The following is a 21562-nucleotide window of genomic DNA, read 5'->3' on the forward strand; positions in this document are numbered from 1 at the left end:
TAATTTGGGCATTGCATTTTAATAACATAGAACTACACAAATTTAGAAGAACGAGTCATCCATCCAACATCTTTGAAATCTCAGCGAGCGAATCACACTGAGCCTTCAGAAATACTACTGTGGGCAGAGACATAAGTGAATGTACCACTAACTTTTTTAAAAAAGGGCAAGGTCCAATTATTTGTATTAGTCATTAAGAACAGATCATGAAGTAATGGGTTTCAGATGAGGTGGGAAGCACATAGACAACACATAAGATTAAACATTTACAGGAAGAATATGTGAGGTTGATAGAGCTACATCTTCTGGTGATATTTAATGTTAGAACTGGATGCCCTGGTACCCAATTACAGCTCAGCACTCTTGTACGTTTTCCTTGGTGGACATGGAAATAGAACATAATAATGGAGTGGGGGCCTGTAACAGTGAAATCCATCACTAGGAGAAGCATATCTAACAATGACAGTAAGTTGATCAATATAGGAAACATCAGGGGTTGAACTGTCTGATAAACTAAAATAACTTGCCTATTTGATGTCACTCAGTATTGCTTCTCGAACTGTATTAACCATCAACTGGATAACCTCTTCACATATGGTTTTGCATAAGCATGATGACTGACCAGAGCCTTTACCTCCATACTGATTTATGTGAGCACACAGGAAGGGATCAGCTCTGGCAATTAATTCAAGCAATCCAAGAACATTACCATTGCTTGGTGAACCAAATATTTCATTGTCTCCCCTAAATGCCAAGCCACATTCTGCCGAAAGGGAAATCACTGCAATAACTCACTGAAGTACGTGCCTGCAGTAATCCTGCTCTGCTTTGATTTGCTGTCAGAGTTTTGATGTGAGCATTTGACCACACTTTATTGTTAAGTATGTTAGCAGAGAGTTCATATGATTTTTAGAATTTCTGTGGGTTTGAAAAAGAAAAGTGTGATGTCAATCATTAAATCCAATAGAAACTAAAGCTGTAGTTGAGGTAGTTTTGGTTACAGAAACGTTTGCACCAAAACAGGAGACTTTTCCTTCTTTTGGAGAATACACTAGCCATTATCGAGGGTTGGTTTCTCCATTTACTTTGGTGGAATAGAATAAATTATTTGAACAGAACCAGGCTTGGTTTTTGCATGTTTATTTCAAAGTGGTAAAAGCTGCACCTGAGTGCTGACATTCCAATGGAGCTTTCTCAATCCAGAATGATATTTCGTTATTTGATGTGAACTGCAAACCTGATTTCTCTGAAATCACTAGTAGCATGTGCAGTTGGTATTTTTGTGTCTGTAATGCAAGGTTTTTTGCTGAGATCATCTGCTTTGTTTTCCAATTCTTTAAGACAGTAATGCGCTTGAACTGCTTCTTTTGGTGTAACTGTCTCATGGCATGTTTCTTCAACGCCTTGTGTTAATTCTTTGGCTGTAGGTCCTGTCATTTCATTCACACTTTTCTCCAGAAGTTTCTTTACTTGTAGAGGTAGTTACTGACAACAGTTCTCTGTGAAGTTCTTGGGAGGCTGCATTCTGTATATAAACTGGTTGTTCTACGGTCTGCTCAGACTGGTCATTCTAGTTACGGTACTTGATTTGCTTCTTTTTGTAAACATAAATATATTGTATCTGAGGGTTTATGTAGGGCTGTTTCTGCCTGCTGTACAAACCATATGACGTGATTGGCTTTAAACTTTTGAGTATTTCCTTCTGTTATTTTTTCCACTTTCTTTTACCAGTACCACCTCCATATCGTTTATTCACCATTTTCACAAAAAGTCAAAATTAAATATTGTGATTCACAGTGATATAAAAGCATCCTCATGTGTTCTCAAAATGCATGATATAATGATAGACAGTGATCTGAACTCTTGTAATGCTTCATTGCTGACTTTAAAGCTGCTCAGGATCAAATGATAAAGCCTCCACGAACTTTACTAAACAGTAAATGCATGCTAGTGTAACTGTCATAGACTCATACGTCAAGTGTTTAATGTTACTAAGCAACTGGGCCTAGATAAATCTGCCCCCCCCCAGTTTATGCGGCCCTGGGCTGCAGCCTGCTCAGCCCGTATATAAATCTGGCGCTGGTTCTTGTGCTGAGGCGCTGCTTGCATGTTTTCCCCTGGCATCTGGTTGGTCACTGTGAGCAGTGGCGTAGCGTGGGTTGTCAGCACCTGGGGCAAGGCAAGTAATTTGCGCCCCCTAACCCTAACCCCCATTGTTGCGCCTGGTGCGGCCAGCCCCCCCTGCACCCCCCACACTACGCCACTGACTGTGAGAACAGGATGCTGGAGTAGAAGGGCCATTGGCCTGATCCAGCAGGCTCTTCTTATGTTCTTGTGCACATAACAGAAAATCAACTTGTATTCAGTCACTGCATTTCGCTTAGAAATGCCTTTGCAGTGCACTGTAGCAGAAGGAATACACACAGCAACACATCCGATGAATAGTTGTATGCATTTACAGTATAAAACAAATCCAAGAACTTGCATACATGTGCCCATTTTCTACTTTTGGCTCTAATTGGGGGGCGTCATTGGTTACTGCTTTCCATGGTCTACAGATGCCAGGGGAAATTCTCCTGTGATAGATGTGGTTATTGGAAACATCTGAGAATGATAATGTCCCCAAGGGAAAGCCTAATGAAAGTGACAAGATGACACATCTGTTCTTTTGGTCTTGCACTTCACTTGCTTACATTCTTTGTACAAACTGAAGCTGAAATTAATCTGCAATTCACAATGACTACAAAAAAGGGGGGTGGAAGAGGGAAAAGAAAAAAGAAAGTGGAACACAATGGAACTTGGAATATCAGTGAATCAAGCAACACACCATATATATCCTGCTTATATCAGCATAGGAATTTTCCCAGTCTGCATTTGGAAATGCTGGAAAGTCTTGAGGAAAATCTTCTGAAGTCATACGAAAATGGGAAAAGTTGTATTCATGAGTGAGCTACAATCTTGGGTTTGCCTAAAGCGCTAATGATTAGAAGAGAGTTTCAAGTCTGTATGTCTGAGAAAGAGACTGTCAGTGTGGCATTTTGGAAGTAATGGCTGCCTAGGCTGTATGTCAAAATTGCTGTTAGTTTCTGAAACAATCTCATACTTCTCATGCATATGGCAGCTGTGTCAGGAGCGATAGTGCATTTTTAAATATATCAGACGAGGATAGGTGAGTTCTTAGAAATGAAAGGGTACACTCTTATAAAATATGATTTTAAAATTTATCATAGTGCTCAGTCAAAATAATAATGCTGACCCAAACCCCACTTTGATTGCAAAGCTTTCCACTTTAGTGATGCTAAGCTAGAGTTTTTCTAGATTTCAACTCCTGTATGGCTTGACATATGTTTATATTTTACCTAGGCATTTATTCACTTGCAAGCATGTGCATCAAGTATAAGATCATTTTGAACATCTGGAAGGCATGTGATATGGTTGATACATAAACAAGCTTGGTTCTATTTTGGAAACATGTATTTTACTTTATACTGATCCAGACCACTTGTACAGTTAACCCAGTACTGTCTAATCTACTGTTTTAGGCAGCAACACTCTAAGGTCTTAGGCAGATGTGTCCAGATCTGTTCCCAAATATCCTTTAACTGGAGCCATCTCAGGAGCATACCTAGGGGTTGACCAGGTTGGCCCCTGTCAAGGCTGCAGGACTGTGTGTGTGTGTGCGCGCGTGTGCAAAAAGCCCTCCACTCTGGCTTCCAGGTGAAGGGATGGGGGTGGAGGGTAGCTCCTTGCCCAGGGTGTAGTAGTAGTAGTAGTAGTAGTAGTAGTAGTAGTAATAATAATAATAAAAATAAAATAATAATAATTTATACCCCACCCATCTGGCTGGGTTTCCACAGCCACTCTGGGCAGCTTCCAACAAAGGATAAAAAATACATTAAAACATCAGTCATTAAAAACTTCCCTAAACAGGGCTGCCTTCAGATGTCTTCTAAACGTCAGATAGTTGTTTAGTTCTTTGACATCTGATGGGAGGGCATTCCACAGGGATGCAAGGGAGCCCAGGTGCGCCTCTGGCCCACCTACCTGCAATACACATGCTGTATATTAATGAGCCAGAATCCTTCTGATAGGGCAGTTAATTTTTGATTCTCTCATTTTCAAATGTAGGTTCCAATATAGTTCTCAGTTAGACATAGTGCTTGCTATAGAGTCCAGTATTGGCAGTGTTAAAGTTCAGAATTGTGGCGTTGAGAGAATATGACTCCTCCACTTTGGAGCTTTCCAGCTGGTTATGAAATCCAATTATCCAAACAGTTCAGTTTCGGCTTGTACTTAACTTTCCTGGCACTGGCCCTACTGCCTTCCACACAGCTGCCCTGTCTCAATGAAACATACCTTTTGGTGACAATGAAAAAGGTTGCTGCCCTGGCCTTTGTTAAGGTCTTTGATCCTTGAAATTTTGGGACTCAGAGTCCTAGTGCTGTGTTTCAGAGCCTAATGAAGGCCACACAACAGTATCTGTCCTCATCACTGCCACAAAATTGTCAGTGAAAAAGTGAAGGAGATAGTGGAGGCGGGTGAGAGTTGGGAAGTGCACATGGCAGTGCAAGAGGTGAGATCTCTAGACCTTGCTGTGTTCATGCTCCTGATTTGCATTAGGAAATTTCACTGCAGAATGCGCCTGAGCTTAAAATTAACTTTCAAGCCTGTTCCTAACCAACCTCAATTTATTTTTATTTTTTAAAATTATATCCCCGCCCTTCTCCCCAGATGAACCCAGAGCAGCAAACAAGTGATAAAACAATAAAGCATCTTAAAAGCAATTGCAATACCGATGCAGGCTGAGAAAGAGCTCAAAATACAAGGCTTGTTGAAAGAGGAAGGTATTCAGTAAGCACTCAAAGCTGGACAAACACACTCTCAGCCACAAGTACCTCTTGGATATTCAGCAATGCCAGATCTAGCAGCATCCCCAAGCTGCAAACCGGTACTTCAGAGGAAGTGCAATCCTATATGCATAGGTTTTCAACCAGTGTGTGGAGACCCATAGGTGGGTCACAAAGCCACACCAGGTAGGTTGTGGCAAAGCTGTCATCACCATGCAAACCCTTTAGTTGAGCCTGCAGCCTTTTATACCCCTTTAGCTTGTTTTAGGGAAGCCCATGTTGATTTGAGTCTGGGGAAGCTTTCTCATCATTCAAGTATGCCTGTGATAGGAAGAAATGATAGCCATGCAATCCACCTCTATTAGGTATAATCTCTTGGAGCTACTACTTTCCCCACTTCTGGGGAAATTACCATGTCAAAGCATCTTGGATAACTTTGGTTTCCCCATAAACTAGACAATTACGCTGTGTCTAAAAGGAAAGTCAGTTTATGCAAAGCAGAAAGCTATGACTGTGGCAACAGTGTTGCATTGGGATTTCTAATAACCATTCCAATATCAGTTCATTTAGCAAGGACTAATTCAAATGTCAGATTACTACGTCAAATTAAGTCTATTAAGTTCTGTCCTGTTTATGTGCATGCATAAAATTATACAGTGTTCTGCATGGAACTTTTGGACAATGGGCTGCTCACCCCTGAACTTGAGATAGGAACAAAGGGCACATTTATTGGAAAGTGTGAATTTGACTAGAGAGTGTGCGTATTGTTCAGAGAGTGTACAAAAATTTGTTGAAATATGCAAGTTCCCTAAGGCCTGTTGGAGAGGATATATAATGATTGAAAAATGTGCACACAGTTTCCTCTTAATGAATAGGTTATTCACACATTATCCATGAGGTATGGTGAATGCACACAGTGGCTGGTTGTTATGCACATTACCCCTACCATACATATCATGGTGGGGAAACTGCAGCCTGTGGGTCTAATTAGGCCTGCCACAGCTGCCAGTTTGGTCCACAAGGCAGCTTCCCACAAACCATGGCTGCTTGCCCCACTGCATTGTAGGGCGTTGGACTAGATGACCTTTGGGGTCCCTTCCAACTCTACAACTCTATGATTCTATGATATTATCTTTGCAAGCAGGGCTTCCATTCAGCTCTGATTGGTACTCCAATAGGATCCATGGCACTAGGGAGCTCCCTAGAGGAGTTGCTTTGGGTTTAAAGCACTGGAGTAAGTGCTTTGAATCCAAACCACTTCTTCTGGAGATAGGGAAATGAAGTTCCACTTAGAAAAAAACACTCTGTTCAGAAACAGAGCGGTTTTTCCCCTTTCCAAAGCAAGGCTCTTTGAAGGCACTCTTTGATTGACGCTGGGTTGGTGATTGGATTGGTGCTGAAAGCACATCTTCAGATGAGGTTCCAATCAGCTGATCGGCGGTTACCACCTTTGAACTTTGACAGATGTCAACCACTAGATGTCATTACAGTAGGATTCGCCACTTATGCAGATTTCACTTGCTCTGTTGCAGTTTTACGCATGTGGTGGCTAGTCAGCTGCAATCATTCAAATTAAATGCATGCAAGGCAGAGGGCTTAAAACCTCTTTTTTTACTGGGTTTTCCTGGCACAGAAAGAGCTTTTAAGCTTTCTACTTGCTTACTGGTCTCTGAGAGATTATTGCTTGGGCTCTCAAGGCCATCGCAAGATCTTGCACCAATTCTAAAAGGTAAAATTTATTAGTTCCGAGGGGTTGTTTTGCCTATATGTAAATTTGACTCTACATGTTAATCATCCCCTCCCCCTGCTGCTGCCCACATGTAATCTGGCGATTGACAGATTGGTGGTCTCACCTACCTGTCAAAGTTGGCTTTGTGAGGGTTGGGGATTTTGGAATCTGGCACCTTGTCCGGATCCAGTTCCTCATCACCACCCCACTGGTCAGTACAGGCTGCATTTTGAAAATACAAATATGTTCCTTAGTGCATTAGTAATCTGTCTTTCCCCCCAGTGTAAGGATTATAAAGATATGAAGTGTCACATTTTCTGATTTTTCAAGTAATTGGTTCCTTGAGTCATGGGCTGGTGTAGTACTGTGGGTGAGAAGTGGCCCTCCTATCTCCAGTAACGGGAATAAAAGTGCTCACTTACCATACTATGCTGTTGTAAGGATAACAACTAGATAATGCATGTGAAGTACTTTGCATAATTTAAAGTACTACATGCATATTAAGTACTATGTGTGTACAAATCTTAGCTTTATCCTTGCTGAGAAATTCAAGAGTAGTCTGTAGCAGCAAAAGCAACCAAGTGTCTTGTGGTGGTAGCCTTTAGATTCACCCTGTATGCCCTTGTCCCCCTGCCTCAGTGTTGGCCATTTCCTATAGTTCATCTTTCTGTGATTGTGGTGTTTCCTCCTTTGCCTTTATGTACCACAATTCACTATTCCTGCCTTTTCTGTCTGAACCAGGCAAACATAGTGGTTGCTTTCTATAAGACTTAACCTTGTCCAGTTAGAAGAGTTTCTCTTATCAACTCACACGTGATGCCAGCTGGACACAAAACCCACTGCTGCTGTAAAAATAACGTGGAGGGGCAGCAAAACACACCCTTATAGGTCTTTTAAATTCCCAAACTGCAATTCAGCTACTCACACTGAAGTCCCATTAATTTCAGTAGAAATAGTGAGATTTCAGTTGTGAAGGATGGGAGCCAAACTGAGTAAAATAATAGTTTTGAAGTTCAAAGTGCACCATGAGAATAAGCAAGATAAGGGTGTTAGAGAGAGAGTAGGTTTTCATTCAGAGCTAACAGTTAAATGAGTCTTGATGTGTATGCAGATGAGCTAAGCTGCAGCTCATATATTTGCTTTAAGCGTGTTGGCTTCATACTAGGTATGTTGGAGGGTGTTTTAAAATCACTGACTTACACACCATTGCATCATGTCTTTCTCCCTGCTTTGCTTAGTATTTACAGCATTCTTTGCGTTTGAAACTGTGTGTGTTGAAGTGTTATTTATGTTTATATTGACAGTTTTGAGCTTTTGGAAACTTTGTTTAAAAAGCAAGCATTTGCTAATGAAAACGCCATGTATACTATAGTAGTCTGCAGTGTAACTTGGGGGATATTTTATTATGAACATGGCATGTACTCAGGACTTATTATAGAATGGATAATAATTGTGCTAGGCTTGTTACTCAGAAGGATTCCTCAACTTGATAGTTTCATTCAATTTGGGATACTGGATTCTGATTCCAGCTCAGACCCAATTCGCTTAGAAGTGAGAACACATCTTTATCAAACATATTAAATGACTCTTTAACTATTGCATGCCCTCCCTTTTATGTTATTCAGTCTCTCCTGAAATAGTTGGCTGGTTCTTGTGTAAAAATAGACACCATCTCTCCCCACCCCTCCCCACGATAAAAAGCCAGATTAATTCAAATAAATAGGCTCATGTGGAATTCGCAGGATACCTGAGTGAGAGGGAAATGAGCTGGATTTTACCCTGATTCCTGAGGCTTTTCATCTTAAACGGTCCTATGTGATCATGGACTGTGGAAACATTTGGACATTTTAATACCAGTGCCTTTGTCTAATCTGAGAATCTGGATGTAGAATAATTAATTCAGTCACTTGACAGCTAGTTGTGATGATGTCAAGGTTTCTATGCACGTGAAGCCACAAAGTTACCTTGGAAGTGACCTCATCTGTTCATCATTTATAAACACAATATATATGAGGTGATATTGCTCTGTACATCACAGAGGACATAAGAGACCAACAAGCTAGGAATCCAAAAAGGGACAGACTTCTCCACAGAATCACTGTGAGTGGTAATGCTGGGCTCCAAGAGTAGTTTAGTACTGGGAACATATAATTATCCCACTGTCCAAAAAGCACAGGGTGATCTTGAGATGGGAAATGAAATCAAAGGAGGCATCCAGAGGAGGAAATGCTGTAGCAATGGGTGATTTCAATTACCCTCACATAGAATGGGTGCTTCTGTGTGCCAGTCACTGCAAAGTGGTAAAATGTCCAGATACCCATAATGGCTGTTCCCCTTGACTATTGATCAGGGATCTGAGATGTGGTGATGCTGGATTTAATTAGAAGTGGTTCCCAGGAGCAGAAGTGGGATGTACATGATGCTGTTGAACTGATTGGGGGCAGTGACCATAGTGCTATCAAACTCAACATATATGTAAATGGATAATTGCCAAGGAAATCCAACAGCGTCACACTGACCAGAAATGTACATTGTGGTCATGAAGATTTTCACTTAGTGTGCAGCAGCTCTGTGAAAGAGGCAAATTCCACATTAGAGATCATTAGGTAAGGGATTGATAATAAAACTGCCAGTATTATAATGCTGTTGTACAAATCCATGGTGTGACCACTGTTGGAATACTGTGTACAGTTCTAGCAACTAAACTTAAAAAATAATATTATTACACACTACCTCAATTTCTGACTGGCAAGAGAATTCAGGGGTTCCAAGTGTTTACCCAAGATTCAGTTTCCTTGGGATAAAGGTCAGCGGAGGCTGCAGTGTCTTTAAGATAAATAGTTATACTTTATATATATTTATAGTTTTGTTTACACCTATACACTGAGCATAGGATGGAAGGGCTCACAGCATTAACACTCCCATAGATTTGGCTTCCCGTTAGGTTTCCAGGGGTGCCCAAAGCCACAGATTATGTTCAGCACAGAGCAAGGAATGTCTCTCCCTCCAGCTCCCAGCCCTTCCGCTTGCACACAACAACTCTTACAGTTGTTCTCCTACATACCAGCCAGGACAAGATTATCAGTGGCATGGCTTTATTGTTCTATCTTCACTGTTGGAGGCAAGATGCCTCTGAATACCAGTTGCTGGAGAACACAAGAAGGAAGAGTTGCTGTTGTACTTGGGTCCTGGCTGTGGTCTTCCCGTTGGCATCTGCACACTGTGAAAACAAGATGTTGGACTTGATGACCTTTGACCTGATCCAGCAGAGCTCTTTATGTCCAATAAACTTCCAGCTCCTTAAGGGTTTAGTTGATTGAAGCAATTTCCCTTCTTAGCAGTCGAAGCTGGAAAACTGAGCAAAAGGTTTTTTTTTTAGATAGGTAATTTTAATGTCTAAACATAGCAGTCTGATAGGCTGTTGATAGGCTCTTTAGTTGGTTATGTGAATTATCTGTACTGGCAGGGGCGCAGATGACCTTTGACGTTTTCCCTTACTTTGATTCTACTTCAAAAGGTGGTCAGTCAGGCCTGCTATGTTTGGCAGTCTTCTTGCTTACTCTGTTGAGTAAGGTTCTGGACTTCTGTCCCAAAGTCCTGCCCTCATAGCTAAGAGGTAACAGATAGGTGTGGGGTAGCCTAATACAAAGAGACAAAGGAGAGCACTTTTTTTTTGCAGTTTATTTAACTTCCATAGGCCGTAAATTCCTTTTGATATCCCAGAAAAGCCTAGAGTATGATGGACTAAAGGAAACGGTCAATAAATCTCCATGCACAAGCAGTAGAGGTGCCTGGTATAGGAGATTAAGTGAATTAACAGTGCTTTATCTTTGCTGGGGTGAGTAGAAGAATTATGATGGAATCTGTCATGTCTCAGTAGACTTTGCCTTAGGCATTACCGTGCCTTTCCATACCCTTTAGTGGAACAATGTAGGAATATGAACTGGTGAGGAAAGAACCACATAGTGTAACCCTCTGCACATTTACTTGGAAGTAGGTGCTACAGTATTCACTGGGGTTTATTCCCTGCTTTTAAAAATTATCGTCTTAAGATGTGTGTGGAAAACTGAAGTTAGGGCTTAGATAGACAGGGCGACAATTTCCAAGCCCTCTCTCATGATAGCTCATAAATGATTAAAGCTCTGCAGTCACTAGGGGGAGAAATTTAGCAGTTTCTTCACATGTTGGTCTTCACACTGAAATGGAATAAGCACTGTCTGCAAAGGTGTATGTGAATGACTAGTCCAGGCACAGGCAAACTTGGCCCTCCAGATGTTTTGAGACTACAATTCCCATCATCCCTGACCACTGGTCCTGTTAGCTGGGGAGGATGGGAGTTGTAGTCCCAAAACATCTGGAGGGCCGAGTTTGCCTATGCCTGGACTAGTCATATATTTTTAGCCTCTCTTGATAGCTACACATATAGCCTCAGTTTTCCAGTTGGCAGCAATAGTTCACCAGTGCCTGAAATGCTGGGCTTAATATTTCTAAGGGTATCTTGGACTCACCAATCACTTACCAATAGAAACAACGCACACATTGGGCCCCCCAATGTATAAAAAGATTGTGCTTGGTGATATGAAAATGTTTCCTCATTTTATTTGTAACATTTTATTTTATTTTTTATCTCACACTTCTTAGATAGAGTTAGAATACATACTGTTCTCTTGGGAGGTGTGGTTGGGGGCCAGTTGGCCCTACTGACTTTTATTATCAATCAAACCCCTATTCCAGGCAATATGTAGAAGGGAGTGTGCGCACATACAGAATGCACAGATCATTGTACCAACATACTATGTATTTTGATAGTATCACAGGGGCAAAAGAAAAAGACCTTACTTATATCAATGGTCCATTTGTTAGGACAATCATCACCATCATCATCTTCATTCATTGTGGTGCAGACCCAGCTATGCCCCCCCTCCAGGAAGAGTCTGGGGTTGGTCTCCTCATCAGTTGGAACTCAGTGGTCCAACCCTCCATGAGTCACAGTACACATGTACTGTGCACTTACGAGATCACCTTGCTCCACATGTGCCCACTTGACCTCTTTGATCAGCGCAACTAGCACTGCTACAGGTGCCACTTAATACCTGCTCTGCATTTGTAAGAACTTGACCATTTAGTGTGGCAGCACCTGCCCTTTGGAACTCCCTGCCAATTCAGATCAGGCAGGTGCCTTCACTGTACTCTTTTTGGTGGGCGCCTGCAAAAACATTCTTGTTTAGACAAGCCTACCCGGATGCTTAAGAGAGTTGAGATAATTTCAATTTGTTTTGGTATTTTAACCTTAGTATGTTTTAAAGTACGGTTGTGGCTTTTTCTTGATCATACTGTTTTACTTTTTTGTAGAAATCACTTTGAGGGTGTGCTTTTTACAATCAAGTGGTGTATAAATTTTATGAAATAAATAATAAGATTGTAGCACTGCCTCATACTTAGGGCTTCATGGCACGCTTGCCAAAAACGTTGGTTACTACTACTGACTTGGAATATAAGAAGTTGCAGAGAAATATAGCAGTTGCTGTTAATAATGGCCCACAAATAAGCATGTAAGCTAATAAAGGATTGGAGACTATGTATGTAGTATCTGATTTATATATTACCTCTATGGCGTAGTTGTCTTTTCAAGGGACTGCTTTGCACATGAGGAAATAAATGATGTGATTTGAGTGGAATCAAAATAGCCATGCACAAATTATACATAAGTCCCTTATCATCTTCCTACTAGGGAACAGTTTCCCCTTGAAGGGAAACTATCCTTTTACAGCGTTGGACAGTGAAGATGGAATGCAACAGCTATGCTATCATTGTTTGCCTAATAATCTTTTCTATTTCTCCACCCCCAGCCCATTACAGCCTTTCCATTTATTTGTATTTTTATCTCTGTGGATAGAATTTGTATGGAAAGCTTAACTTAATTCATATGCATTTTTAACTTTCTTTGGGTTTCCTGTTTCAACTACCTGCCTCCCCTCCCTTCGTTCTGCCACTTTTTGCCAGCAAAGAGAAACAATTTTAACCCTGGGATCATGGTGGAATTCCCTTGGGTGTTGTTATCACCTCAGACTTCTTCAGAGATAAGCACTTAAGAGAACACCCATGGGACTGCAGAGATGAAAAGCAGAATTGATTGAAAGGATTTGAGGGTCTCTCTCCATAGAAACTTGATCCTCAAGCAGCAAAGGAGGAAGTTAAACACTCTGGCTGATTTGTCAATGTTAGGATGGATGCAGCAGGGGCTCCATCTGTGCCGCTTAGGAATTCCCAGGGCTGTAGCCAAATACAGGGAGGAGTGTGCAGAATGAAGGCAAACCCAAGGAGGAATTGCTTCATGTATGTATTATGGGCATCCTGGAAATGGAAGTCCTGCTCCTTTGGCCCCTAGTCTTACTGTGATTCACATTCTTCCTCTTCCAATCAGTCATGGTACTGTTTTAGCCTTGGAACAACTAAGAGAGATTAGGCTGAGACTTGCCCTATGTCGCCCACTGATCTTCAGAGCTGAGCAGGAATGTGAACCTGAGTTTTCCATGTTCAAGTCCAACACTTTATGGCAACATGTAAGTGATGGCAGAGGTCACACGGTGACTTCTTCTTTGCATGATTCCACCCCGCCCTCCGTCTCACTGTGAACCAATGAATATGATAGATACAGGCATTTCTGAAAACTCATTTGATTTCAGGTTTGCAGATTTGCCAAGAAATTACTATAGGCAGGCACTTTTGTCAGTGGGACTTTCAAGAAGATTGCTTTGATAGGTGAATGGGATGCATGATTGTCTTGGGCACTTGACCAAGCCTGTTACATCACAAACAATACTTGCTGGCTTCGTTTTGTTAGCTCTTTTCTTTCTCTCTTTCTTTTAAGATGATGTACCTTCAGGACACCATATGATTCTGCTATGCTACCTCTTCTCTAGAGTACCTATTCAGTGCTGGTTTGAAAAGAAGCAATGTCATCCTTTCCTCAGTGCACTACCATGTCATTTCAGGAACTTTTCTAAGTTGTTTTTTTTTAAACTTCAGTGGTGGAATTTAATCCAGATAGTAGAATCATAGAATTGTAGAGTTGGAAGGTACCACAAGGGTCATCTAGCCCAACCCCCTACAATGCAGGAATCTCAACTAAAGCAAACATGACAGATGGCCATCCAACCTCTGCTTAAAAACCTCCAATGAAGGAGAGTTCACCACCTTCTGAAGAGGTCTGTTTCACTGTCAAACAGCTGTTACCATCAGAAAGTTCTTCCTGATGTTTAGTTAGAATCTCCTTTGTTGTAACTTGAATCCATTGGTTTTGGCTCTGCCTGCAGGAACAACAGAAAGGAAGCTTGCTCCATCATTCATGTGAAAGGCCTTTATGTATTTGAATATGGCTATCATATATCCTCTCAGTCTCTTCTTTTCCAGGCTCAACATACTCAACTCCCTCCACTGTCCTTCATAAGGCTTGATTTCCAGACCCTTTATCAAGCTTTTTTTGAGGTGATACATGCCGGTACGGCATACTGCCACCTCTTTCCCCCCTGCCACCTCTTTCTTGCCACTGCTTGCCCACCCCCCGCTCTCTCCCCCCTTTGCTTCTTCCGCCACTGCTTCCCGCGGCTGCAGGCACAGCTTCCCCGAGGTGCTTTGGTGCAACATCTCACTACCATAAAACAAATTGCTCAACATGAAAGCCTAGTAGTTAGCATTTTCCTATACCCTTTTGGAGAGATGAGCCATTGCTGTAGCTGCCTTGCCAATATGCTTGTCCAGCTTAGTGTCAATGGAGAGGTTGCTGGTTATGCATATTGGTGGCACCCAGGTAGACAAAATCATCTACCATCTGAAGCGTGTGGTCACCAGTGCTGATGCACAGAGTGCTGGCAACATCCTGACTCAAGATGTTGGTCTTTGTCAGGCTGATGGTAAGGCTGAATTCCATGTTGGCTTGGGCAAAATGGTTGATAAGACTATGCAGAGCTTTCACAGAGTGTGTTGGCAAGGCTGCATCATCTGCAAGCAACATCTTTTGGATAAGGGCCCACCATACTTCTATTGTGGCATGGTGATGTTCTAGGTTAAACGGACCCCTATAGCTCCTTGAATGGATGTACACACTGTTTTAAATTGAGCTGAAAGCATTTGAGAGCAGCAGGGAGAAGAATATGCCAAAAAGAGAACACAGGCCTGTTTCACATCACGCTTTATAGGGAAGGCATCGAAAGATGAGCTATCATACTGGGTGGTGCAACACATGTTCTTGTGGAAGGACACAATGATCTTGTGGAGCTTAGGTGGGCATTCTTTCTTATTGAGCAGTGTGAGGAGTCCTTTTGGGCTGATGAGGTCAAAGGCCTTCATCAGGCCTATGAAAGCGATGTACAAGGGGTGTCTCTGCTCTTGGCATTTCTCCTGCAGCTGATGCAGTGAGAAAATCATGTGACCTCTGAGCTCTAAAGCCACATTGTGACTTGGGATAGAGCCTGTCATTGAGGCTGGCTTTCAGCACTTCTGTTGGGATTCTCTTGTCTTGGGGCTTTACCACATGCATGGGAGTTGATGCTGTTCTTCAGCTCATTAAGGGAGAGAGGGAGGGAGATCCAGCTCTTCCAAGACAGGTAGAGTCTGGATGCTGTCAACTGCTGCATCAGCAACCATGTTTTGGGGAAGGACAGTTCATGATAGTGCTCTGCCCATCGGTTTATCTGCTTGCTGCAGTCTGTGCTGATTTTCGTGAAGTAGTTTTCCTGACTGTTGATCCAAAGGCTTTCTTCATGCATTCATACATTTTGTGAGTGAAGAACATGTTTGTGATGCAGAGGCAGTGATACAAGCAGCCTTTGTCTGTTTTTGTTCATGTTGCCGGTACCAAAGTGGTCTATGCAGTAGTCCCATGTGTGACACTTGCCCCTAACTCTGGCATTGAATTCTCCCAGCAGGGCTAGGTGTCTGCAAGCTTGGACCCTCCTGACAGCTTGGTTTAGTTCTTCATAGAACTTGTCCATTGTTCGTATGTCAGAGCACATGGTGGGAGTGTAGATGCTCAAGATGTTAACTGGATGATGTGGTTGAGAGGCAGAGGAAGAACAAGTGTTCTGAGCCCTCTGTTGGCAGTTCTGTTGCAGACAGAAGAGAGTTTCTACATCATGAATACATGGTTCTTCTCGATGCCCTCTTTGCCATAAAAAGGCGTAGTTCTTCTATTGGAGGTTGCCATTAGAAGTGAGTCTGGTTTCCTGTAGAGCACTTAGGTAAATGTTGAGCATTTTCAGCTAACAGTCAATGAAGGCCATCTTCCGTGAGTCATTGACCTGCAGCAGGTTGGTGGACAAGCTAGGACACATGGCCCTGATGTTTCAGCTTACTAGGCGCAAGAGGGTTTGTTTCTGTTCTTTTTTGTCTCGTCTAGTAGTTTGGTCCACTTGTTGAGTCATACTCTGAGCTCCAAGCACCCATTGAAGCAGACAGACAGTGATGGGTCAGCATTTTTTACCTTTTTCTAATTTCTCCTGAGCCCTGGGAAAAGGCATCACTTGACGAACAGTCTTGAAAGACTGTGAATATCATGTTGGTTATTTTTAGAGAAGTAATTAATTCTAAGGGGGAGGGGGGAACTCGCCCCAAACTTTCTGTTTTTCTCTCTGTGCCTGTATCTACATAGGGACTTAGCTGCCATTCCAAGCAACTCTGTAAATAGAAAAAACCTTTAACAGGGTATGTAGTGAAACTTAATACAGTTGCAAGCAATCTCACAAATATGATACAAAAATGGATCTCTGCATTGACTAACACTACGGCACCAGCCTCATTTTCATGTCCCAAGTGAGAAGCAGAGTGAGAAGTAATTAGAGAAAAGAAAAAATGGGTAAAGGAGGTTTCCCTTTAAATCTAAAAAAAGAAACCCCAAAAGCTTCAGTCTCATTCAGTGATATGCCCTTGGTGTAGTGAGTGCTCAGCACTGCTTTTCACAAGTGCTGATGCATAATTCAACTTTAATTTTTAGTGATGTGGTTGGTATACTGGGGGGTAGGTGAGCTCTCTTTGGGGGGGCGCACACACCATGTGTTTAAAGCAGGCTAGGCCATAGACCCATTTGCTAGCTAACAAATGTTATTAGGAGGGAGAAAGAAAGTTGGTACTTCCTTTTAGTAAAGCAGAGAGAGGGAGAGTGAAAATGTGAAAATGCTTTTATTGTAAATGTGAAATATGATATTTTTATCTTTTCTATAAATGTATCCACAAACCTGGATACCTTAAATTAATATTGTGGTTCTGAGTTAAAATGGTTGATCGGGTTTGTGCAATAGGTTGTTGAAATCTAACTATTCATTTATGTGCAGTATACGTATTATAGTAATTCTAGCAGTGCACTTAAGAGGGCACCTACAGATTGCAAGTAAAGGATCTGATAACAGACACACAATCATACCTGGTATTTTAAAAAGTGACAGGAATATAATCTGGAGGGGATAACTGGCTAAAGTATTTATGCTTTTAATTTATTAACAGTTTGTGATTTTTAAAAATACACATAGGGATCAAACCCACAAAATATTTTGAAGATTATTTGTTAACAAATAATCAAGTGTTCAGAAGTCTGCTCAGTAAACTAATTGGCTATAGACTTGTCATCCTATTTCGTTAATGCTGTATTTTCAGTTAAAGTTATTAGCCTTCCTAAATGATCGGGCCACTATAGGTGCTTAAGGATGTTATCAGTTTGAGTAACTGAATTAAATACAGAATAAGTGAACCAGGAAGATAGAAAGGCACAAATCATACAAAAATATATATTAACAATTAGGTAGATTAATGGTTAAAAGTCCCTAGATAGAAAGCAGAATTAATTATATTTTGTGGCCTAACTGCAAGCATTGCAAAGCAAAGCAGAGCACTCATGCTTACAAATTAAATTTAGTGAGGACATCTTTGATTTTAAAATGAGGCCCTGCAATGTAAAGTGTCATCAGTAATAGTATGTTATATCTGCACTATTTAATGAGCATGCTTATATGAAGAGCAGATTAACATTTCTAGCAATCTAGGAGGCAATCCACTTTAAAGAACTTAACATGGATTATATAATTCTCTATCTTTATACTATGGTTTTATACCCAGTGTTGGATAGGCAGTGGCCATCATAATGCTGAGTGGCATTCCTGTCCATAGATTTTCTAAAAATATTGATTGCGTTTCCACCTGCATCATTCATCTTAAATGCCCCAAAACAGACAAACTGAAGTTAGTGTTGGCATACCAGGAAAATTCTGCATATGTTCATCATCTCTAAACATTCTAAAAAACATTGTCATGCTATTGGGTTCTTCCCAAATGGCTTACCTTCTGAAAGAATAATAGAATTGCAGACTTGGAAGGGACTCTGAGGGTTGTCTAGTCAAACCCCTGTAATGCAGGAATCTCAACTAGCTCATACATGACAGATGTCTACTGTCATGGGAGAAATTATTCCACGACAAAACGGTTTTGTACTAAAAGGATTACTAGAGTATAGGCCAGTGCTCCTAACTTGCAGCAGAACTAGCAGTTGTATCCATCTGAAGTATAAATGGTGCTGCTGTGCAAAACCCAAAGTCTGGGATTGGAGTATTGCAAGCTAAATAAAGAGTTATTTAATCTCTGTATTTTACTCTTATGGCAAAAAAGCAGTTCTTGGGTCAGACGTTTTTTGGTAGGAAGTAGAGAAGAAAGACAGGGATTTCATGGAAGACACAGCACAGTGGACCATTCATTAGTGATGGAAGTCCAAGCACTGGAACATTTCTAGTTCCCAGATAAGAATGCAGGAATACACAGTACAACTGCCATTGGTCTTTTATTTATTTATTTTACAGTATTTATTTATTCATAGTTTTGGGACTTAGATTATATTTTAAGTTTTTAGATTAAATTTTATTGTTGTTTTGGCCTTCCAGTCATGACTTGGTAATGCAGAACGGAGGATTTTATTTTTTTCTGGGCAAGACCATTATTTTTAATAGCATTTTTTTGTTTGCGCCATCATTTCTCCACCCTTGACCTTGCTTAATAGAAGATTCTCCCCATCCTTTCTATCAGTCCACTGTCACAGCTTTTAGCATCATCCTCTTCATGGGAATAAGCCCTGGAACTCAATGGTAGCAATGGCAACAAAGCAGCATTAGTGATTTATTGGGAGACTGGATGCAATGGATCTCTCTCTGTTTTCCGGTATGTTGGCCAAGCTTGAAAGAGGAGATGTGTGCACAGTAGATGATTCTGCAAGGATCTGAGACCCGGATCTGCCAGGGAGGAAAAATATCCAATACATTTTTGGCTTTGTGGTGTATCCTGGGTTGTTCTATGTTAACCATGGACATAAACATCATAATTTGAAAAATAATTCAAAACATGTTTCTCTAAATATAAAACAAAGGTTGATGTGAATTGATGGCAGTTTTAGAAATAATATGTCCCAAAGTACCATGACTATCCTTCTCTCTCCCATTTGTGACATTTTTAAAGAAACACTGATCACAAAAATTTAGGGTAATAGGATGCAGCAAACAAAAACAATTTCATTTATGCCAATTACTGAGTAGGTGTCTCATTTGCACTTCAGATGTTAACATTTCTGCTTTTTTAAATGTAGCCAGTTTTGAAAGTCATATAGCTAAACACAATGAAGACACTGAATTCATTTCAGATGATTATTAGAATTCAGGATCCATTTAAAGATGTACATAAATATGAGCTGATTTGAAAATTAAATATAAACGATTGGAGCGCAAAACATTTTGTTACCCTTGCCCAGATGGATGCTGAAATTTGAGATGCAACAAATTAGCTGGGAAGGTTGGCTCCTCAGGTAAAATACTCACTGGCTTCCCACAGTATCTAGTCCCAACGTTGCATTGATACAGTAAATGACAGCAGCTTCTCCATCAGATTAAATATTTACGGATGATAGGTAGTGGCATGGTACTCCTGACAGTATCCTTTACACATTAGGTGCTTTCAATGCTTTGGAAGTATTTAGCCACAGTCTGAAAAGTAACTGCACCTTTCTAACATTGGGTCACTCCTCTCTTATCACTTTCTTTCCAGACCAGAGATTGCTTTTATCCCGCTTACTATTCTTCTGTTCTTCTTGGCTACTTATGCATGTGCATGTCATGCATTAACCAGTTTGCCGCATGTTCAAACTAAACCTGGACTAGAGTGCAGTGGAAGAGCAGCAAACGCTAGATGCTTGTTAATGGACCCGACTGAGAAGCAAAAGTAAAGCACTATCAGCTATGGAGAACAGAACTCCTGAAGCACATTTCATTTCTTTTCCTCTTTGTCTGGAGGCATTTGCTCAGTAGTTTCCTTCCAGGGTGTGCCACTCAGGTATTCTCAGGTAAGAAATGAAGGCACAACCAAACATGTATCCTTTTAAGTATGAAATTTCTGCCAAAAGAGAAGCATGTGACTGAGTTTTATCACATATGTATGTACCTATTCATTGCCCCTTTGACTGTGTGAGCTAGTTGCCAGTGAATTCAGTTTAACCTGTTTCTATGCAACTTACTGCCTTAGGGTATGTACAGATGTACATAATTTTAGCAACGACGCTACTGTAGAAATGTGCTCACTACATTTTTAGACAAATGTATAACCTTTTCCTTTGGATCAAGTTCAGCAGAACCCTGTTTTACCTTATTGGAACAGAAATATAGAGCTGATTGGCCAGCTGAATGACCATTCAATAGCATTTCCCAACTACCCTTGGAACAGTGTGACATTTGAAACAAAGGGTTTTTTTTTATTTTATAAACAACAGCAACAACAAAGTGCTAAACAAACATTTGAATGAATAAGCATGTGAAGCCCATAAATGAAATTAAATCCAACCAGAGCAAGGGTAAAGAGGAAGAACTCACTCACAGCCACTTGCATTTGCAGGTACATCGGTATGCATATTTGATTATGTCCATGGCAAGAAGATTATTTGACAATGTGGCTGTAGATGTATGGAAAATGTTACACATGAAAGTTTTGGTCCCCACATAGTGGCTACTGCAGCTGCAAAGTGAGATCAAATAGCACACATGTATGTAGTATATAGGGAGCAATAATCAGGGCTAGGGTTAATGTCCCTCACTGCCACATAACAGTTTCTCTTGCATATTATGTTGCATTGCTGAAGCTGCTGAAATCTACAGCAGTTGCCTTTAATGACTGTGGCAACTGAATACAGAATACAAATATATTCAGAAGAGAAAGAAGTTGCTATTACTGGTGATGAGTCTATGTTATGTGCCCACCATTGCAGATCATGCTTCAAATTGATCAGTCTTTAAATTCATTTTGTTCGACTCCTTAAATGCCATGGCTGTTTTAGTTGGCTTTCCATTGTTAAATTGCTTGACAGCAGAGACTGGAATATTTAGGCAAATGGGGCACTACTCCATCAACCTCAGTGTGCCTTCAGCCATCCCAATCTGCCTGCCTTCATACTTACAAAGAGTCCAAGAGTGGCTGTCACTTTGCTCCTCAGTCTCAGTGATGTCCTCCTAGTACTCAATGGATAGGAGGACAGAAACAAAACTAGAACTGGTTGGCTGTGCCTGCCATTGGTGCTAGCCCCACCTACTGTTGGCTTTCTGCCCTATCCTATGCACAGTAGCCAGTACTGATGTTGTTCCATATCTTCTTGATCCCTCTATTTCCACAAGTGCTACTTATGATAGCAAAATGATTTCATTTGGTTATGTATGGCTATGTATGATTGTTGTTGGCATCCATTTGTCTTGTGAGCCAATGAAGTGAGCCTCTGGGGGTGAGGTCAAACTGCTGTGTTAGCGGCATCGAAGTGACCTCCCCAGGACGCAAACCTGGGCAATCTGTATGGAGGTCTTGGGCTACCCAGACGAGAAGACCCCCTTCTCAGCCATGCTGGTGATGTCCAACAGAAAGCATAGCAATATGCTTGGCATCAGCTTGTCAGAAGGAGGCACACAAGGCACCATCCAATCAT

The 21562-nt window shown here is 41.1% G+C and overlaps 1 protein-coding gene and 2 long non-coding RNA genes across 18 annotated transcripts in view; 1 reads left to right on the top strand and 2 right to left on the bottom strand.

The window, feature by feature from the left end:
- GRIN2B (glutamate ionotropic receptor NMDA type subunit 2B) overlaps positions 1-21562 on the top strand; it is a 300157-nt gene that overhangs the window by 57278 nt on the left and 221317 nt on the right. The window contains exon 1 of one of the 13 annotated variants that reach the window (XM_079993355.1): positions 19811-19942. The exons of the other annotated variants lie outside the window; for them this stretch is intronic. The gene's annotated coding sequence lies outside the window, so the exon portion shown is untranslated. Of the gene's footprint in view, positions 1-19810; positions 19943-21562 lie in introns of those variants that run through there. 13 annotated transcript variants of the gene reach the window in all.
- LOC307226138 lies at positions 1240-9401 on the bottom strand. Its single transcript, XR_013843335.1, has 3 exons — positions 9310-9401; positions 6705-6798; positions 1240-1652 (listed from the first exon to the last, which is right to left on the bottom strand). It is a non-coding gene; the product is annotated as an uncharacterized lncRNA (long non-coding RNA).
- LOC307225511 overlaps positions 18717-21562 on the bottom strand; it is a 58556-nt gene continuing 55710 nt past the window's right edge. For all 4 annotated transcript variants that reach the window (XR_013843039.1, XR_013843040.1, XR_013843041.1 and 1 more), the window contains one exon: positions 18717-18842. This is a non-coding gene — a long non-coding RNA (uncharacterized lncRNA). The remainder of the gene's footprint in view (positions 18843-21562) is intronic.

The sequence above is a fragment of the Podarcis cretensis genome, assembly GCF_951804945.1.
Source record: "Podarcis cretensis genome assembly, chromosome: 10".
NCBI lineage: Eukaryota > Metazoa > Chordata > Lepidosauria > Squamata > Lacertidae > Podarcis > Podarcis cretensis.